The sequence below is a fragment of the Procambarus clarkii genome, chromosome 39, assembly GCF_040958095.1.
Source record: "Procambarus clarkii isolate CNS0578487 chromosome 39, FALCON_Pclarkii_2.0, whole genome shotgun sequence".
Taxonomy (NCBI): Eukaryota; Metazoa; Arthropoda; class Malacostraca; order Decapoda; family Cambaridae; genus Procambarus; species Procambarus clarkii.
The window spans coordinates 33,501,847-33,522,429 of record NC_091188.1 but is presented as its reverse complement, the minus strand read 5'-3'; positions in this window follow the sequence as shown (position 1 = coordinate 33,522,429).

Here is a 20,583-nt window from a genome sequence, read left to right as displayed (position 1 = left end):
ATATATATATATATATATATATATATATATATATATATATATATATATATATATAATGACGAGAAAAAATGGTGTTCGTGCAGTCTCTCTAGAGCAGATGGAATGCCAATCATATAAAAAAGCAAAAAAAAAAAGTAAAAGAAAAAAGAATTAGACTAACTTCACTGTGTGACAACTGTAGGATAAAGCACACAACAGAAAAAAAACATTTAAAAATACTTTACCTATTAATAATAACTTTAAACAAATTACAAAACAAAAAAAACAATATCCAAGCTTGGCTTGATACAAAGAGTGCAAAGCAAACAAGACAGACAAACAATTAAATTTACGTTACGTTAATGTGCAATTAAAAAATATGGTGCTAGAATACTATGAGCTAGACTGCATAAACCTGTTACCACACCGAGATATGTCAACAGGTCTACTCAGTAGAGCACTCAGGAGTAATATGAATCGTGGTGATGGCTGGCTTCTATTTATATGGAAAGACGGCCGTTCAGGTGGCGCTGATATCGTCGATAACTAGGAACCAGCTCACTTTAACTGCTTGTTTTAGGGGTGGCATGATACCGTGGCATCACCATGTGCGAGGAGGGTGACGTGCAGTGGGGAAGGTAGACTGGTGGTGGTACTGTCTAGACGTTTTGAGAGATGGTGGTGTTGCTTTTGTGGCTGCAGTTCTTTAATATATAGACGTAGTATGATAGAATAGGTGATGATGGAGCAGGCCGAATCTCTTTCTGGAGAGATTACCGTGACAGCTCTCCCCCGAAGCCTACTCCTGTTGCCTATTCGACTGCAGCGGAGTGTAGAATAGTAGGAGTGGAATGTTCTACCTCGTGGACTTTGGAAAGCGCATCGGCGACGACGTTGTCCGAGTCCTTGATATAGTAGATGGTAATCTTGAAGTTCTGCAGATACAGAACCCAGCGAAGCAAATATAGGTGTTAGTTGGTTGAACTGGGTCTGCTGCAGAAACTGAAGAGAATGGTGCTTGTAGAAGATGTTGAGATAGCTCTGCAGGACTCTGTAAAGTATGAATTTGCTAGTGAATCGAGCCTGCTGAATGGATCGTCGAGAATAGCGATCCAAGGAGATGGCGAGATGGTTCGTCTGATGCAAGGCCCAGCATAGCGCTGATGGGAGAACTGGGCTAGCAGTAGGAACTGAAGGAGATTGTGATACATGTTGTTCACATAGTGATGCAGGATTCAGCGAAGTTTGGAGAACTGATCCTGATGTAGGGACCAAAGAATGTTGAGGCCTTAGAAGAGGTTAAAGTTGAGCTACAGGACCCAGCGGAGTACTAGACTGAGGTTGAACTGGGCCTGCTGGATGGACCGAAGAATGTTGAAGACCGAGGAGAGGTTGAAGTTGCAACCTCATAGATTGAAGGGTTCGTTGTGTTGCACGCAGGGCAGGATGTTGAGTGGCTCCTCTCTGACGACTGTAGTTGGAGTGTATGATCCCATCTCGCTGCGGTATGATGGTGTTCCTATAGCCAGGGTGGAAGACTGAGGGTTTTCTAATACCTGGCAGGGCGAGAATGGGGTTAGTACAAGACAAGGATTTATGCCTTTCAAATGCAATGGAAGGTAAGTTTGTCTTACAATATTTTAGCTGAGGGCTGGTAAAGTTGTCTGGAGGAGCACGTTCACATGGATTTGGTTTGTAGAGAGAAGGATCTTTCCTGGTGTTGGAGTAGATCGAGAATTTAGAACCATTGTAGTTAGGCCAAGTACAACGAGAAGGATTAGAAAATACCTTTGAGGCGTAGATTGTCTTACAACGGTCGTGAGAGATGGTATCACACTTGTTCTGACTTTCCTGGAGATGTCCGTACTGCGGGCACTGTTTCCCGAGGTGTTTCACAACGTTAGCAGCCATACTCTTCTGGACGGAAACTGCTGTAGAATACCTGATGGTAGAACACGGGATAGTATATACAGAAACATTACCTAAGCTTGTCTGGGACAGAGGCTCTTCATAGTTGATGGTGTGGCTGAACGGCTCAGAAGACACTGGTACCTGTATCAGGGATGTCTTAATAGAGGAGCGTTCGGCTTATCTGTCATCTGAGACATGCGACAATTCTTGACAAGGTGTTTAATATCTCGTATTATACCTGGCCAGTAGTAGTCCTGTTTCAGGGCCTTGTAGGTCTTGTAGAAGCCGCAGTGTGAGTGAGATCCATGGACCAGACGCTGATTGAAGGCTGGTGGGAACTACCAGTTGGTTAATGTTGGCCCGATCGTCGTCCTCCTTCAATTTCTTGGTTCTATAATGCCGGTATAATACTGTTTACTACAAAGAAACCAGGGATAGTGTTAGGTTGTGTCTCAGCCTGTAAGAATAAAGATGTTAAGGAGGGATCCTCTCTCTGCAACTTACGGAACTCCAGCCTGGTGGGATTCGGTGGGAGGTTCTGTGAATCTTAAACAGCTGCAGCAGCTGGTTTTGGGCAAGCAGCTGTGACCCGCTTCGTCACCATAACAGGAGGGGAGACGTCATCTGAATCATCAGTTGCTTGGACCTCTTCTTTAACAAACTGCAAGACAGGATTTTCCACTGCAGAGTAGCATACCTGGGGTTTGTCGATGATTAATTCGCAAGTGGTTGATCTTCTGCCAAGTCGTTGCCCAGGAGAAGTTGAACTGACATGGGAAAAAGGCTTTTCCCGGATGGCGACTTGGACTTTGTTACCTATCGTTCGTTACGGCTCGTGACCCTACAGCAGCCAAGCTTTAATTACGTCTAGGGATACCACTGCTGCTCTCTAAAGCGCGTCACCAGTATAACCCCTTGATAAGTAATGAGCACATAAATAAAACTCTTCCTTTAGGACTGAAGAATAGATACAAAATATTATATAGATATATATTCAAGACAGTATAATATAAAAACACATATGGTTAAGTTAACTTATAGTATAAATGAAAGTATTGTCATTTCACGTAATATATACTAGTAAATATGGCACAACAAGAAATAACAGACTTATCTCCCACATGTTACTCCTCCTGGTTCCCCGAAGCTACTGAACTCTCGCTCTGTCGCCACCCACATTCTCACCTCCCATCTGCCTCATCCCAGGATGAGGGATGGAAACTAAGGACTTTTTAATATTTAAAACTAATTGAACAACCACTTGTTCTCAAAACACACAAGAATGCAATTTACAGATAATAGTTACTTACAAAATATATAAGTATAATACCACCTGTTTAATTACAGAATATAACAATTATATATACTAAATAAAAGTGACATCTGGAACTTCCAAACTGAACAGGTCCAGCTTTCCCGTATCAATCAGGTACTAGACGTGTGCAACGCAACCCCGCTCCTGTCTCCACTAACACTGCCACACCATACGACAATTTACAAAACACAATGTGTGTACATATACAGGCAATGATAAAATGGAACATAAAAAGTTATTTTAAATTTATATATGTATTCTGCTAGGAGTACGTAACACTTCCACCTCCAAGAAAAAAAATGCAATAGATTGAAGATCAATGGCATTTTTTCAAAGTAAAATGTATGACACTTGAGATTTATGGTATTAATTACACCAAACATGTAAAAGTAATAAGAACACATCTCTGGACCAAAATGAAAACACTCCAAATATAGTCTTATAGGAAACTCAGAAATTTCAGTCTTATGACTATGTTCTACATATGTGTCACTGGAGTATGCAAATTTATCTCTCCAAGGTACTATCTCATTTATTTCACTTTGTTTCAGATCATATTTCACACTCCTATCTACATTATCATTATTAGCATGAATAGAATTGTCAATAAAGGTAGCTGCTTTCACACAGTTATCATGGCAATTTTGCTTTTCATATGTTTCTACTATTTCTCCAAGATCAGTTTCATTTTTCCATGTGATTCCTTTTCCACATGGTGAATTTTTCCAAGACAGACTCCAGTTCCCATTACTCCCTTTTTCTGGAGCTGAACTGCTTAATTGAAGCTGACTGGATGTTGAGTAGATTTGGGACTTCTCCTGGGTATGCTCTGACACAGACATCTGCTCTTCATCACTCTTGATCCTCTGTGGAACACATACTCTCGCCCAATGTATACTAAAATTAGAGAAATTAACATTAAATCTCACAATTATGCATAAGACTTTCCCATTCATAGAACCTTCCGAAACACAAGACACCAACTTAGCAAACCTTTGACCTTCAAACCAAGAAATACAACCCAAGATAAGTGCAAAGACTACCTGATCGAACTGACTCAGCTGATCCATAAGGAACACAGAAATCAATTTCCTCATAACTCTGTCATAACGATCAGTGAAAGAAAACAGGCATATGCCTAGGCACCATATCTCAATCATAACTCTCAAGACAAGTTCACACCCCCTGATGGTGAACTTGAACACAACACACACTTTCATCAACCGTCTAGTCTTCCAAAAGACTAAATAAAACATGCCGAAAACTTTACAACCCTCACCATCACTTCCCAAGTGATTTACGTCTGATGACAACCAATCAACCAAGAGGTTTAAGGGTCTTAACATCTTGAAGATGAACAGCAGATTACCTGGGAAACACCCAAGGATAATCTGTAACCCTTCACAATGATTAACTCTAGGTAGGATAACCTTATCCTCCAACTTGAAATACACACCTGGAGCCTCAAACATCTGCTCCCCAGTATGATTTAATCCTTCACCCACAATATGACTCTGAAAATCAACTCCAATATGACTCTGAAAGTCAACACCACACTTAAGTGGAACATACACTTTTATCACTCGTGCATCAAAATTACCTGGATCTGAATATAGAGACACTGCTCTAGCATAACTCACCACTTCCTCAGAACTGCTGGGTGCACAACCTACTTGAGTAAACTCTCTCTGCTCAACCACAAGGCTTGACAAAGATGTCCCACAGTCCATTACTTCACAAGAAAATGGCTGCAGAATAAAAGTAGATTTCAACATCCTACACACACTCTGACTCAATGTACACAATGAGAAATACTTACTCCACATGGAATAAGAATCACAACTCCGCAACTTAGATCCAAATGCTACTTTACCACTCTTAATGATTTTACCAAAATTTCCTCCCATGACTTCTGGAGCTGCTTGGAGTACTGTCTGCTCACAATCAATAATATCACTACCAAGCTGGGTCACATCCTCACAGACAACTGAAGAGGGAGGCTCAATGGGTCTCCATCTACTCAACAGAAGCTGATCCTCTGGCTGCTTTCCCACACTCTCCAACACTGGATCTACAGTACAGACTGTCTCCTTGCTTCTCTCTGAAATCTTAGGGTCAGTTCTACTCAAAGCACATAAATGAAGGGAATCTGAAGCGAGCGGGCAAGTAACAGGTAGTTTGACCTCCTCCCCTATTATATCACCTTGACTAGGGTGAGGCGGGGCCTCTACAACGGACTTACTCTCGACAACTGATTCTAAACTTGGAGTGAGCGGGAATACTTCTGCCAACCCAACATCTTGTCCTAAACCATTCACTTGGCTGGAATACAGAGTCGTGGCTTTTAAGTTTCTCTCAACTCCTGGCACAACGTTCGTAGTGAGCGGGCAAGACAATGGTACATGGACATCCTTTCCCAATTTATTGGAATAAAGCAGAGTCATAGTATCAGGCTTACTCTCAACAACTAAATCGGCCACACAGGAATCTGGAACAACCACATCCCACTTCTCCACTGAAGGGGTACTGGTTACTGGAACAAATTCTTGAGTAACATCAGAACTGACAACTGGATTTATATTAGTACTGACATCAGCACAGGTAGAAGGGACAAAACCATCTTCTACAACAGGTTCATTCATAGAACTAACTTCAGCACAGGCAGAATAAACATGGTCTGCAACTGGCTGTTTACACAAACGGGGATCAATCTCACCCACAACATGATTTATGGCCACATCATTACCCAATATAACATCCACACCTGGGATGGGCAACTGTGTACTAACACCCAGAGTGCATAAACGTGGTGTAATGGTGGATCTGAAATTAATGTCTATTAGAGGTACAGTTTTACATCCTGCAACACTCTGAAGAACAACAAACTTTCCTGTCTCTCTCTTTTCAACATCAGAAAGAATACTGGATGAAATTATGGTTTGGGAAGCACCTGTATCACGAAGAATAACCACTGGCTTCCACTTCCCATTAATACACAAGACTTCACCTGAAGACATATATGGTGAATACTGTTTCACCCAATTGGGGTTTACAGTTACATGTTTATTAGTAAGTTTATTTTGCACACCTCTGCAATAAATGAGACCAGTTGGTCGTAACTCAGGGTGCAATATAAAACATGAATGAATTCCATGGCCTTTTCTCTTACAATGGGAACAGGACCTTACAGTGGACACACTAGTAGAACCAACTGTAGGTTTAGAAACAACCTTATTATTATTTGACATTCCTGACAATGAAGTAGCAGGGTTAGGTTTTGTAAGAGGAGAGCTCATGGGAGTAACTGGAGTACTAGGACGGGATGGATTCTGATAAGGAGTTCGGTGAGCATTATAATTTACTCTACGACTAGACTTAGGTGAAGTGGCCGTAAACTGGGCCTTAGTCAACAACTCATGCTCATCCGCGAGCTTTGACAGCTCATAAATGTCTGTTACATTGTTTTGTTCTGCCATAAAAGTAGACAACTGGTCTGGGAGACATGACAATACTTCTTCCATTATAAGAAGATTCTTTAAAGCATCAAAATCAGTGACTGAAAGTGACTTTAACCATCTGTTACAAAAATTCGTCTTCTGACGAGTAAAATCTGCTATTGTCTGATCACTTGTCCTCCTTAGATTTCTAAACTTTTGCCTGTGTGCCTCTGGATTTAATTGATAAGCATTTAAGATGCTTTTCTTTACAAATTCGTAATCAAAACTATGAGCGTCAGGTAGGGATGTAAAAACCTCCTGACTACGCCCCTTAAATTGAGACTGCATAATGGCTACCCACTGATCCCTTGGCCAGTTCATACTGATGGCAATTTTATAAAAATGTGCAAAGAAAACCTCAGGATCCTCCTCATTGAACTTGGGCAACTCTATATACTTATGGTCCTGATGGGATTATTATCACTATTTATTGAAACATTACTAGTATTTCCATGCCCAGCTGCCATACGCTGTGTTTCAAGCCTGAAGTTAGTGTCAGCCATTTGTTGTTGAATCTCTAATTGCCTAGTTTGTTCCTCGGCTTGTTGCTTTTTTTGTGGCTTCTATTTGCAACTGTGCCTCAATTTCTAAACGTCTAGTCTCAAGCTCCCTTTGCTGAGCTTCAGCCTCTAATATTCTCTGTTCTTTTTGAGCTTCAAGCTTAGCATTGGCTATTTGCGCTTCTAACTCAAGACGCTTTAACGTCATCTGATCACTCGACTCCTCTTTTAACTCTTCTAGAATTTCCTCATCTAACTCCCCATTCTCAACAAAATGTGTCACAATGACTTTCAATATTTGGGTTTTAACCATTCTATTGTTGGCGGTCAAATCCAACTGATTTGCCATTTGTATTAACTCAGTCTTTTTAAGGCTCTGAATCCTTTCAAAGTCTGGGTGAGCCACCAACGCTGCAACTTTCTCCTCCATCGTTACTAACACTTGGCACTTAATTCACAAAAATAATTAAAACAATGGCACTGCACTACTCTTCACTGTAAAATTGTCACCACACTGAAAATTCGCTTGGCCTCACTGCACAAACAAAATATATAGGATGACTTACCTCAAAATCGTGAAACGTTGTTACTTGACACACAGGAAGGCTTGCTTGGCACATGGAATAGTTCTTAAGAAACACACAGACACTTGACACAATGGTACCTAGGAAGGCAAGGTTAGATTAGCATAATTAAGGTTAAGTGGGAACAATATTTCCCGGCACAGGCCCCCATAACTCTTTGTTACCTATCGTTCGTTACGGCTCGTGACCCTACAGCAGCCAAGCTTTAATTACGTCTAGGGATACCACTGCTGCTCTCTAAAGCGCGTCACCAGTATAACCCCTTGATAAGTAATGAGCACATAAATAAAACTCTTCCTTTAGGACTGAAGAATAGATACAAAATATTATATAGATATATATTCAAGACAGTATAATATAAAAACACAGATGGTTAAGTTAACTTATAGTATAAATGAAAGTATTGTCATTTCACGTAATATATACTAGTAAATATGGCACAACAAGAAATAACAGACTTATCTCCCACATGTTACTCCTCCTGGTTCCCCGAAGCTACTGAACTCTCGCTCTGTCGCCACCCACATTCTCACCTCCCGTCTGCCTCATCCCAGGATGAGGGATGGAAACTAAGGACTTTTTAATATTTAAAACTAATTGAACAACCACTTGTTCTCAAAACACACAAGAATGCAATTTACAGATAATAGTTACTTACAAAATATATAAGTACAATGCCACCTGTTTAATTACAGAATATAACAATTATATATACTAAATAAAAGTGACATCTGGAACTTCCAAACTGAACAGGTCCAGCTTTCCCGTATCAATCAGGTACTAGACGTGTGCAACGCAACCCCGCTCCTGTCTCCACTAACACTGCCACACCATACGACAATTTACAAAACACAATGTGTGTACATATACAGGCAATGATAAAATGGAACATAAAAAGTTATTTTAAATTTATATACGTATTCTGCTAGGAGTACGTAACAGACTTCATCTTGCATAAACAGACAATCCAAGCGATTTCGGGGAAGTGGATATGGAGTAGTGGCAGTTAGGTCCGTGATGAGGACAGTTTCTCTGGTGTAGGTGACGCTGGGTACAGTTGACTTCAGAAGAATAGATTGCAGAGCAGCTGTGTCCCTCAAGATCTTTACTTTGAACCTTTCCTCCGAATCTCCACTGCTGGCAGAGACTGTTCCGGAGTACAAGTGTCTGTTGAAGAGAGAGAGATCAGTGGATTAAACAAAAATATTAATCACAGGCTTAGGACTCGTATGAATTTTAGGAGAAGGTGATTTGGGCTTAGTCTCACGGCTGACCTTACAGTGACGATTGGTACACTTTTTTATGGCATGCCCGTAGTCTTTGCAATAATTGCAATACAACGAGGAGTTCACATTACTGGCACTCACTTTCTCAGGACTAAACCAGGAGGTCTTACTAGATGGTGTGTCGGATGGTACTCTGTGAATAAGACTGTAGGAGTCTGCCAACTGAGCACACCTAGTAAGGTCGGTTTCTTCCTTGTCGGCTAAGTAGAGACGTATGGGATTAGGTACACGCCTGGGAAATTCTTCTACCAGGATGAGGTTGACGAGATCTGTAAAGGTGGAGACTTGTGCGGCTTCCAGCCACTTCATAAAATATAGCGTTTTGTTATTTGCAAACTCTAAGTAAATGGTAGCACTTGCTTTAAGGTAATCCCCGAACTTACGTCTGTAGGTCTCGAAGGAAAGGAGGTAGGCATCGAGCACTGCCTGTTTCAATAGCTTGTAGTTGGTTTCGGACGCTATAGTACTGAGAGTCACTGCAGCTCTACCTGTTAAATGAGACCTGAGAAGCACAGACCACTGATCCTGAGGCCAGCTAAGTTGGGTAGTCAGAGCCTCAAATAAAGTAAAAATTACATCTACTTCTGCCTCAAAAAAGAAGGCATCAACTAAATTGCATGAGAAAGGTTAAAACGTACTGGAAGGGTAGCTTCTGCTGATGCTGGCGCCGAGTGTGGTGTGTAGTTTCTAAGTCAAACTCTCTTTTACGCTGGTCTAGAGCCATGGCGGCTTGTTTCTTCTCGTGTTCACGTTGTATCTCCAGTTCACGTTCTCTTATCTCAAGCTGTTCCTGTTCACGCTCACGTTGTAGGGCAGCTTGTTCTTTCTCACGCTCACGTTCTTGGGCAGCTTGTTCTTTCTGGAGCTGAAGAGCTTCTCTCTGAAGAGCAGCTTGTTCCTTCAGACGATCGCGTTCGGCGTTAGCGAGTTCTAGGAAGAAGCCTCGATAGACTGAGATTTTAGGTTCTAATCCGTCTCAAAGCAACCTCTCCTGTAGTGTAGGATGTCTGTGCCTTTGGTTGTTATGCATTAGAAGTGTTGCAATTTTGTGCACATCACTTGCGCATTCCATTGCAGGATCTTTAGTCCTCTTTAATATTGAAACTTGTTTGTTACCGTGACATCCGTCAGATGAACTCGCCATGGAAGTTGGAATTGGAATTTTTGAAGTTGCTGCACCTGAAACTGACAAATCAATATCGATTTCAGAAGTACTGGACTCGACCTGTCTTTTGTGTGGGTTAGTTTTTTCTCCCCTGCATCCTTGAACGTGAGGATATTATTGAAATTTCTCTCTCCAGTACACCTGAGCTGACACCATAAAGGTAGGTACAGCCGTCAGATCCTTCTCACTGCGACCCGTTGAGGGTGTGGACACAATGCGACCCAAACCTCTAAAGGTTAGAGCTATCATCTTTGACGGTCATTCTTTCGGGAAAAGTTATATTCTGAAGGTCCTGAAGGACGTGGCCGGCATCACACCCTCTGATATTAGTCAGGAAGGTAGTAATATCGTGCTCTTTCATGTGAGGAAGAACTAGAAAAACTCTTGACCAACGATGCCATACTAAGCAAGGCGCACCACCTACGTCCTCACTTCCCGCGTCAGTTCCTGGCCGGAAGGACTGTTTTTACCAGCAGGACCAACCAGTGCATTGCTGACCGACAGCAACATAAAATTATGGGCAGTATTGAGGCCGAAAATACGAACCTGAGAGTAATCAACCTAGAGTTCTGTAGCACCAACAAATCATCAATGAAGATTACTTTCACCGCCATAGCTGCTGCTACACAGGCTGCCACACAAGGTTTCTACCGTTTTGGCTTACAAATTCCACCCCACCAAGTAAAAAAAAGGAACATTCCCAGGACCTCCAGCAGTGCTTAAAGTGCTACGAGCTCTCCCACCCTAACAAGTGTCAGCACCCCCTCCAAAAGTGCAGCCCATGCGCAATAGACCATCAATACTACATATGCAAGACAACAACCCATCACTGCTTCCTCTGCGAGGACAATCACCCCACAATTTCCTACCGCTCTCCCCGCAGACGGTAAAACATCAAGGCCCAGGTTGAAGCAAAGAGAAGCAACCCTTCTACCACCACAACCAGAGCCCAGGGCTCAACCCACCACCTCAGCTCCCCACCCACCAAGCGACCGGAACACTTTTCAGTCTTACCAAATAGTAGCTCCTCCCACTAGGCGACCCAGCCTTCACAATGGGAACCCAAGGCCCCACAGGCTCTTTCGCAGCCCCCTGCATCACGTGCAGGCATGTTGCAGACTCATCAGACGAGGAAATTTTAGGAGCTCCACCGCCGCACCACAAATACGACACCTACTCGGAACAAGACTTCATTGAGGCCACCTCACCAAACTCCAACGACAGCACGGCTCGGCTAAAGTTTCGGGCAAAGAAAACAACGGAAGACGTGGAAGTCTACTCGTAACCCACCAGCTCCATAACTGATGCAACCAGCCCTCCGGGGATAGAAGCCACAATGAAGACCCTCATCCATCCCCAAATCTCTAGTATCAGCTATTGATACAGATAATGGCTCCGAAGAGCCTCCACTTACGGGCTCACCACACCCCATGCAACTTGGAATGTTTTGTTCTGAGTAGCTGAATCTAAAACTACATAATATCCTTAACAAGTACGCCAAAACAACCCCCCCCCCCTCCTCTATTTAAAACTTTGACCTAAATGTCACAGTAAGAAGGTTACCGCGAATAACCAAACTCAATTACGGCTCGTGCTACAAAGAAATTTTGTAGCCAGTAGCTGAATCTAAAACATTTTTTTTCCACATTGCTGAAGAGGGTCCTTGTTTGGGACTGAAATATGCATTCTACGTTTCGTTGTGTTTTCAAAATAGTGTGTTATTTTCATTTATATATATATTATAAATAACAAAGGTGTCAGGACAGTGCCTTAATTTAAAAGTTTCACACTCGGACTAAACTTCATTTATAGTATCTCTTGCTACATTTGGTATAACCATGTCCTAATCCACCGAAAGAGAGCACCCCCCCTGATACCGTGATAATGTCGTGTTTACTTTCATGTGGCACTGTAATACCTTTTCTGGCGTCAACGTACACAATGACAAACCTTTTCACCAGTCAACTCCCTCTATTATGCTGGAATAGATTGCTAGAAATTTGTCAAATAAACGGCCGTTATTAAAACTATATTGTGAATCTTTATTAATCCGTTTTTCAAGATGAAGAAGAGTGCTTTTACAATTATTGATTTAAGCCACTTTAAGACGATAGGCTAATTGACTGATAGTTTGACGCAGGTGATCTATTTGCTTTCTTAAATATTGAAAACATTAGAATCAAGGAAACTGTAGAAGGCCTAACCTGCACTTGAAACAGTCAAGGGATCCTACGTGTTCCACAAAGCGTAACCGAACCAGTATTTACCCAGGTCTTTCATATATCTAAACTAATAAAATTTATATCCATTGTTTCATGTTTTATTATGTGTTGGTACTTTTAATACCTTATTAATATTCCTTTGTTATGCCTGTTCATCCACTTCTACACCTCAATAATGTCAGTAAGTTATTGTATATATTAAAAAAACGCAAAACAATGGATATAAAATGGATAAGTTTAGATTTTAGATACCTGGCAATTAATCGACTAATAACAGGTTTATGGATTTGTGGAACCAGTTATCAGGTAACATAATAGATGTACAGTGAGGCACAGTAAGAGGGTTTGTTAGATGGAGCTCCAATTGTCCTGATACTGAAAATGAAGGTTGTAGTGAGTGAACTGTCACCAGTTCACTCACTAAAACTTCCAGGAGGAGAGCAATGTGGAGCTCAGAGCAAAGTTGGACTCCATGTGGAAGGAGCTAGGACAGATGCAGGAGCCAAGGCAGATGAAACAACCTCAAGAGGGAGTAAATGAGGAGAGCAACAGTAGAAAGTCTTCGTCTTGGGATGTCGCAAAGGACGGGGGGGGGTTTAAGAAGACTATGACAAAGTCGCATGGAAATGTCAGAGACTTCCAACCCATTTGCCATGCTGGAAGAAGTGTTGTAGGGAGACGGCAGTTCGCTCGAAAGACAAGACAACGAAGGGAGCACAGGTCCCTCAGGATGTTATCTTCTTGAGGTTATCTTGAGATGATTTCGGGGCTTTTTAGTGTCCCCGCGGCCCGGTCCTCGACCAGGCCTCCACCCCCAGGAAGCAGCCCGTGACAGCCAGGTACCTATTTACTGCTAGGTAACAGGGGCATTCAGGGTGAAAGAAACTTTGCCCATTTGTTTCTGTCTCGTGCGGGAATCGAACCCGCGCCACAGAATTACGAGTCCTGCGCGCTATCCACCAGGCTACGAGGCCCCCCCCCCCCCAAAGGACAAACACAAAGGAACAGGAAGTTCACAAAGGAAAGGAAGTACTTGAGCGAATTTTGGTTGTTGGAGATTCCCAGGTGAGGTATTTGGATAGAGCCTGTTGTGCCAGAGATACGGGGGAACTGGTTAAGGGTTTGCTATCCGGGACCATGAATTGGTGATAAAGTAAACAACATGAATGTTATGGCTGGAAATGGGAACAAACCCATTATTTGGATCAGTGCTTGTGAAAATTATGTAGGAAGATATATGAGTGAGGAACTGATAGAGAGGTTTAAGACAACCATAAAATTAGCTAGGAGCAAGGGAGGAATCCCGATCATATGTGGCATTGTTTCACAAGGGCTGTGATGAGGGTTCGAACTTACGTGCAGGATCCCAGATGCACCTGTCGTCTGTCAGATTCAATGTCGTGGCGCAGTCGATTAAGGCGCGCGTCTGGGATCATCCTGGACGTACGTTCGATCCCTCTTCACAACCCATGTGGATTTGTTCTTGTTGACATGAATGCTCGGGCTGGGGTTGTTGCCGTTACCAACTCGTTGGAACCTGTGGTGGCAGGCGTGTGTGTGGGTTTAAACTGTTAGTAGATAGTGGTATGGGAATAGATATGGAGAAAGGATGCAATAAAAGTATGTGTTGTGAGGGGGGGGGGATGAAATAGGAAGACAAATAAGAATACACTTAAGGTATATTACACGAACAGTAGGAGTCTAAAAAACAAAATAAAAGATTTAAATGCTCTTGTCTGCACAGAAACAATAGACATTATTGCACTTACCGAAACATGGAATGTAGAAAACGAAGAACAAGTAGCTGAATATCAAATAAACGGATTTAAACTAGTTCACAAATGTATATATATTAGAAGAGGATGGGAAGTAGGCATATGTGTTTGGGAAAATTTGAAATGTAGTCTCAGGCGGGAATTAAAACCGAGTCATATACAAACTATCTGGCTATCTTGAGATAATTTCGGAGCTTTAGTGTCCCCGCGGCCACGTCCTCGACCAGGCCTCCACCTCCAGGAAGCAGCCCGTGACAGCTGACTAACTCCCAGGTACCTATTTTACTGCTAGGTAACAGGGGCATTGGGTCAAAGAAACTCTGCCCATTGTTTCTCGCAGGCGCCCGAGAGAATTAACCCGGCTAGAATTAACTGAAAAGCTAAAAATCTTATAGTAGTTATATAGAGGCCACCAAGGGTAGATTAGAAGCAAATCATCTGAGATGAAATACCTAAAGCATATAGGTCAAACAGTATTTGTCATGGGTGACTTTAATTTTTGTTGAATTAACAAGCTTACCAGAGCAGGGAATAATGAAGCAGAAGATTATCAATAAATGAGAATTTCTTCTTTAAGCAACACATTATAGCAGTATGGAACGTGTGAAAATATTTTATATACACTGATATAAATAATGGGTTTGTTCACGTTTGCAGTCATTATGTAATTCATGTTTACTATATCAACAATTCCTGCTCAGAGATAACAAACCCTTAACCTGTTCCCACTATCTCTGGTACAAAAGGCTCTATCCAAATACCTCGTATGGGAATCTCCCATCAGCAAAATTCGCTTAGCTATTTCCTATAATTTGTGAACACACTGAGGGACCTGGGCTCCTTCGTTGTCTTGCCTTTCTAGTGAACGGCAGTCTCCTTGCAGCACTCCTCTTTCAGCAAAAGTGAATGACTTGGAAGTCTTTGATATCTGTAGTCGGCCTCGCCAGTCTTTTTAAGACCCCCGTCCCATACAATATTCCAAGACAAGGACCCTCTACTGCTGCTCTCCTCCTTTGCTTCTGTAGCGAGTAGATTATCCCAATAATATACTCGCTCCAAATGTATTGTTAATATTCCTGTCAACCTTTGGAGATGAATGAGATGAGGCGTTGCCCGGGCAACACGGTGAGGTGTTGCCCGAGCATATAAGCAGCAGAATAGCAAACAACTCACAATTTGGTCACCATTTGGTTCGGGAGACATCTCCCGTCACGCAGGGTGCAGTTGCGCCTCCACAGATCTTCAGTATCATCTTTTGATACTGGTAATGGCTCACGGGCATGAATAGCTCACTTACGGGCTATTCATGCCCGTGCCACCTCTTGGGTGGCTTAATCTTCATCAATCAATCAATCAAACATTAACTAGTCTACTTTCAAGTGTGGTCTAGAGCAGACACTTGCGAGATACTGTACCGACGCTCAGTGCGCTCAACTCACACCAAAGTATCACCTGTGTACGTCTGTATATTCGACCAAATATATATATAGTATCTTAGTGTCTGTGTTTATTTGTCACCATACTTTACGTAACAATAGAAACGTTACATTGGTGACCCCAGAGAGTTTCGACAATACCCAGCCACGATGGACTACAACATGGACTCTCACTGGACCTCTACTGCTACTGTTTGCTGTGATGGAACACTGCCAACACCCTCGCCACAGCTATGATTTTCATCGCGTCCATCTCTGCATTTTCATCTACTACGGCTTGCTGCTCCACGATCGTTACTCACTCATCTGACAGCCTCATCAATGATTACATCATGTTGGATCTACAGCTTGTCCTGCCGACTCTCCGTCGCTGCCAGGGCACTGCTTGTCCTACGCCCACGACAGCTGCTCTGTCATCAGATTCATCTACACGTTCACTGCATTTTGATACTCGGCCGACTCAAGCCCTTTGCGCAGTACAGGACTTACAGCTTGCGTTTCCGACACTTCGTCGCCTTCAGGACAATTCAGCTCTAGATGTGATTACCTCGTTGTCCTAACTACGTGCCTACATTACCTCCTAATGTCCTGGTGCCCGAGCCCATCTGCCCCGGATCTAAATGCTCCACCAGCGACCCAAGGACGCAACAATTATGCACATTCTTCTCTCCTGCTACACCGAGCTTGTCCACACACTGCCTACATCTTTTGGTACCAGACTACAATTTCCACAGTCAACAATGTAGTACTCGGCATGTACAGTCCTAATCAACCCAAGGCGCTACAGCTTCGACACAGAGCAGACAGCAGACTACGACCGCATCGAGCCGCCACGCTCTCGCTCCCCGAGTTCAGACACTCACAATTCTCAATCCAGCCGCCACGCTCTCCCACATAGAGCTCCACGACTCCGGCCTCACTCAGCTCTCTGCTCTGCTCCAGGCTTCGTCTCAACGTCTGCGACACTGCTAAATCCAGAGACACATCCGCCGACTACGCAGTTCACATTTCGACCACAGTTACCAGCAGCACCGCCACCTACGACAACGGACGATCCTGTACGACCTCCCACCCTACAACCCCAGTTACCAGCCGCACCACAACCTGATCCTACGACGACGGACGATCCTGTGCGACCTCCCACCCTACGACCCCAGTTAGATGACATCAGCGAAAAGGAGGAAGTTAACTTTGATGATTATGTAATGCGAGCAGGGCGTACAATTCACCGACCAGCTAAGTTCCTTGATCAAGTATTTTTCCTTTCATCCCCTGGGAGGGGGAGTTCTGTAGCGAGTAGATTATCCCAATAATATACTCGCTCCAAATGCATTGTTAATATTACTGTCAACCTTTGGAGATGAATGAGGTGAGGCGTTGCCCGGGCAACACGGTGAGGTGTTGCCCGAGCATATAAGCAGCAGAATAGCAAACATTAACTCACAATTTGGTCACCATTTGGTCCGGGAGACATCTCCCGTCACGCAGGGTGCAGTTGCGCCTCCACAGATCTCCAGTATCATCTTTTGATACTGGTAATGGCTCACGGGCATGAATAGCTCACTTACGGGCTATTCATGCCCGTGCCACCTCTTGGGTGGCTTAATCTTCATCAATCAATCAATCAAACATTAACTAGTCTTCTTTCAAGTGTGGTCTAGAGCAGACATTTGCGAGATACTGTACCGACGCTCAGTGCGCTCAACTCACACCAAAGTATCACCTGTGTACGTCTGTATATTCGACCAAATATATATATAGTATCTTAGTGTCTGTGTTTATTTGTCCCCATACTTTACGTAACAATAGAATCATTACACTTCCTCGGGACGTTGTTTCGTCTGTCTTGGCTCTTGCATCTGTCGTAGCCCCTCCCGCGGGGAATCCAACTCTGTTTCAGAGCTCCACATAGCTAGCTCGCTAGCACCAGTTCACTCACTACACCTTCCATTTTCAGTATCAAATCAATTGATACCAGTAACAGGGTTGCTGATTTGTAGAACCAATTACCACGTAACATAATAGGAGGAGGATCACTTGAATGTTTCAAGCGTAGGTTAGACATGTATATGGATAGGTTTTGGTGGGTATAATTATTTGTTGCTACGTACTGGTCAATAGGACTTTTACAGTTAACAATGAAGTTATTAACTGTTTTCATTGACATAACTATAGTCTTAGTAGAAACTTTGCTTACGAGAAGGTACAAAACATTGCAAACCTTTCCACTATCAACTGCCTCAGTTATGCTGGAATAGAATATCAAATTTGTCAACAGCGAGTGGCCTTATTAAAACCATGTTGTAAATCATTTATTTAACCTGATTTTCAAAATGTAGAAAAAACTTTTGTAATTTTAGTTTGAAGTAATCTTCCAGCAATAGACGTTAAACTAATTGGCCGTTACTTCGACGCAGTTGATCTACTCCTTTCTTAATGTGTACCACATTGGCAACCCTCCACGACTCCAGCGCACTGCCCAACTCTAATGATTTAATAAAAATGCTGGAGAATGGCTCATAAAGCTCATCTTTACAGTCTTTAAGTACATTGGTAAAGACTTCATCTGCCCTTGGGGACTTGTTTGGCTTTAACTTATCGATTTGCTTAATAACTTTAGTTCCTACAAAGGAGAACCATTGTAAGCACTAAACTATGAATCACCAATAAAGACTTGTCTGGTTGAAGGGCATAATGTTAAGCTCTTCATTAGTAAATAATGACTAAATACTTCTTGAAAATTAGCATTATTTTTGATCAGTTGTCTGACCAATCTGTTTTAGTGGCTGTTTTGTCCCCCTATTTGATATATTAGAAAAACAAACTTTTAGGGGTTTCTTTTCCTGTTGTACGAACTTCATTTCCTGAAAGAAATCCACAAGTAAATAACAGTTCGGTTGCATAGACCTCGTCTGGGTCACATATGCAACTGGGAGACTACTGGGAATGCATCTTCTGCCAAACAATCACAGAAAATCCACTGCTTTACTGTGAATCAACCAAGGACCTTAAAAGAGCTTTAAAATTCCATGAAACTAAAAGTAACCCACAAACTAGTGGTGCTGAAGCCATCATTACGGTAACTATTCTGGTAAAAAATGTCAGCAGCTGTACTCATAAATACTGTCAAGCAATATCTTGCCCTACGATAACAACCACAAAGTATGGACTGACAATCCAAATGAGCATTCAACATATGGTATACAGCACACCAAGACCAACGACCTCCCAGTGATTAGAAAAACTTAGCCGACTGGTTAATCACCTCAAAACAGCTACCAACTACGGACATGCCTGTGTCCACCTCTTTGTGGATAAATTTTCATCAAACAAGCAACGGCAAGGCCTTAGACAGTTCTGCAATCACTGGCTTGTCTGAAGCAAATGTTGGACATGTATGTAATTGGTTTGGTTGAGTATATAGAGTATATTGAGTGCATGTTTGGAGGCAGTTTTCTTTACGAATATGTTCTAAGGAAGGTAAAACAAATTTTTGGAAGAAATATACTAATTTTAAATGTCAATTCCTCTGAAATCATGGGATACTCGATGAAGCATGTTATACATAATCATTTATATTTACACAAGAAGAATTGAAGAAAATACATTGTTTATATATCACAAAGCGAAACATAAGTACCCAAGTTCAGCACAGGTAATTTAATGAATGATGCCTTCAAAATAAATAGTAATAGTAACATAGTAATTTGTCGAGTTGGGTTTATTACAGGTAATTTCCGACTTGATTAGGACAGTTGCACAAGTAACACACTGTCGTGTTCGTTACTGTCGCCCTTGACAAGTTGGCTCAGCCATGATGAAACGCGCACTTTGTGATTATTTCAAGTGTTTTGCAAGCCAGACCATCTGCCAGAAGACACACTCCCACGGACCAGTCATCTTGACCGATGACATTTCCATACGTCTGGCTAAAATGTGGCCAAGATCATTACTAAAGTATACCCTTTTGGCGTCTAATATTGCTGTGGTTTTAGTACTGAGAAACCGCTCTACCGACTGTCAGTTGTAAAATATGATTAGCACAGACGCGTGTTCTTCATCCATAATAACTGCGTGAAGTATTCCCTGGCAGTGTAACTTTACTAAACAATAATAATCATACCCACTTGTTCCTTTCACTCTGAACTTTAATAAACGTTAGTTAACGGCCCGTTGTTCACCATTTATCTTTATTGTAACCTTAGCCCAGTGATGTCTTGTAATACTTGGTGTTTGATCACAAAGTGCCACAGGTACAAGAATACACTGCTACCACCAGTTACAAATACTCTTAACCCTTCCATCACCATCTTTATAACCTGATGTAATAAGCTAATTGACTGTTAAGAAGGAAACGGCCAATTAGTTAGGAATCCCAAGAATCTGAATTCCCAATTACTGAAAGAGAGGGGCGAATTTACGCTAAGACGGCTTACTCAATCAAGGGAAAATATTACTATAAGGATGCTTGGAGGAGTCACATGAAATTTACAAAACAAAATATCTGGATCATGGACTAAGAAATAATATAAGGGAGCTTGTCTAAACAGAGGAAATAAACTAATCACTTTTTATTTAATAAAATAATCAAAGGATGAGATCAGCATACCCCACCTTGACCTTGTTGTTACCTTGAGGTGTTTCCGGGGCTTAGCGTCTCCGCGGCCCGGTCGTCGACCGGGCCGCGGAGACTCCTTGTTGCTGGACTGGTCAACCTGGCTGATGGGCGCGGCTGCTCGCAGCCGGACGTACGAGTCACAGCCTGGTTAATCAAGTATCCTTTGGAGGTGTATATCGAGCTCTCTGTTGAATACTGTGATGGGTCAGCCAGTTATGTCCCTTATGTGTAGTGGAAGCATGTTGAACAGTCTCGGGCTTCTGATGTTGATAGTTATCTCTGAGTACCTATTGCA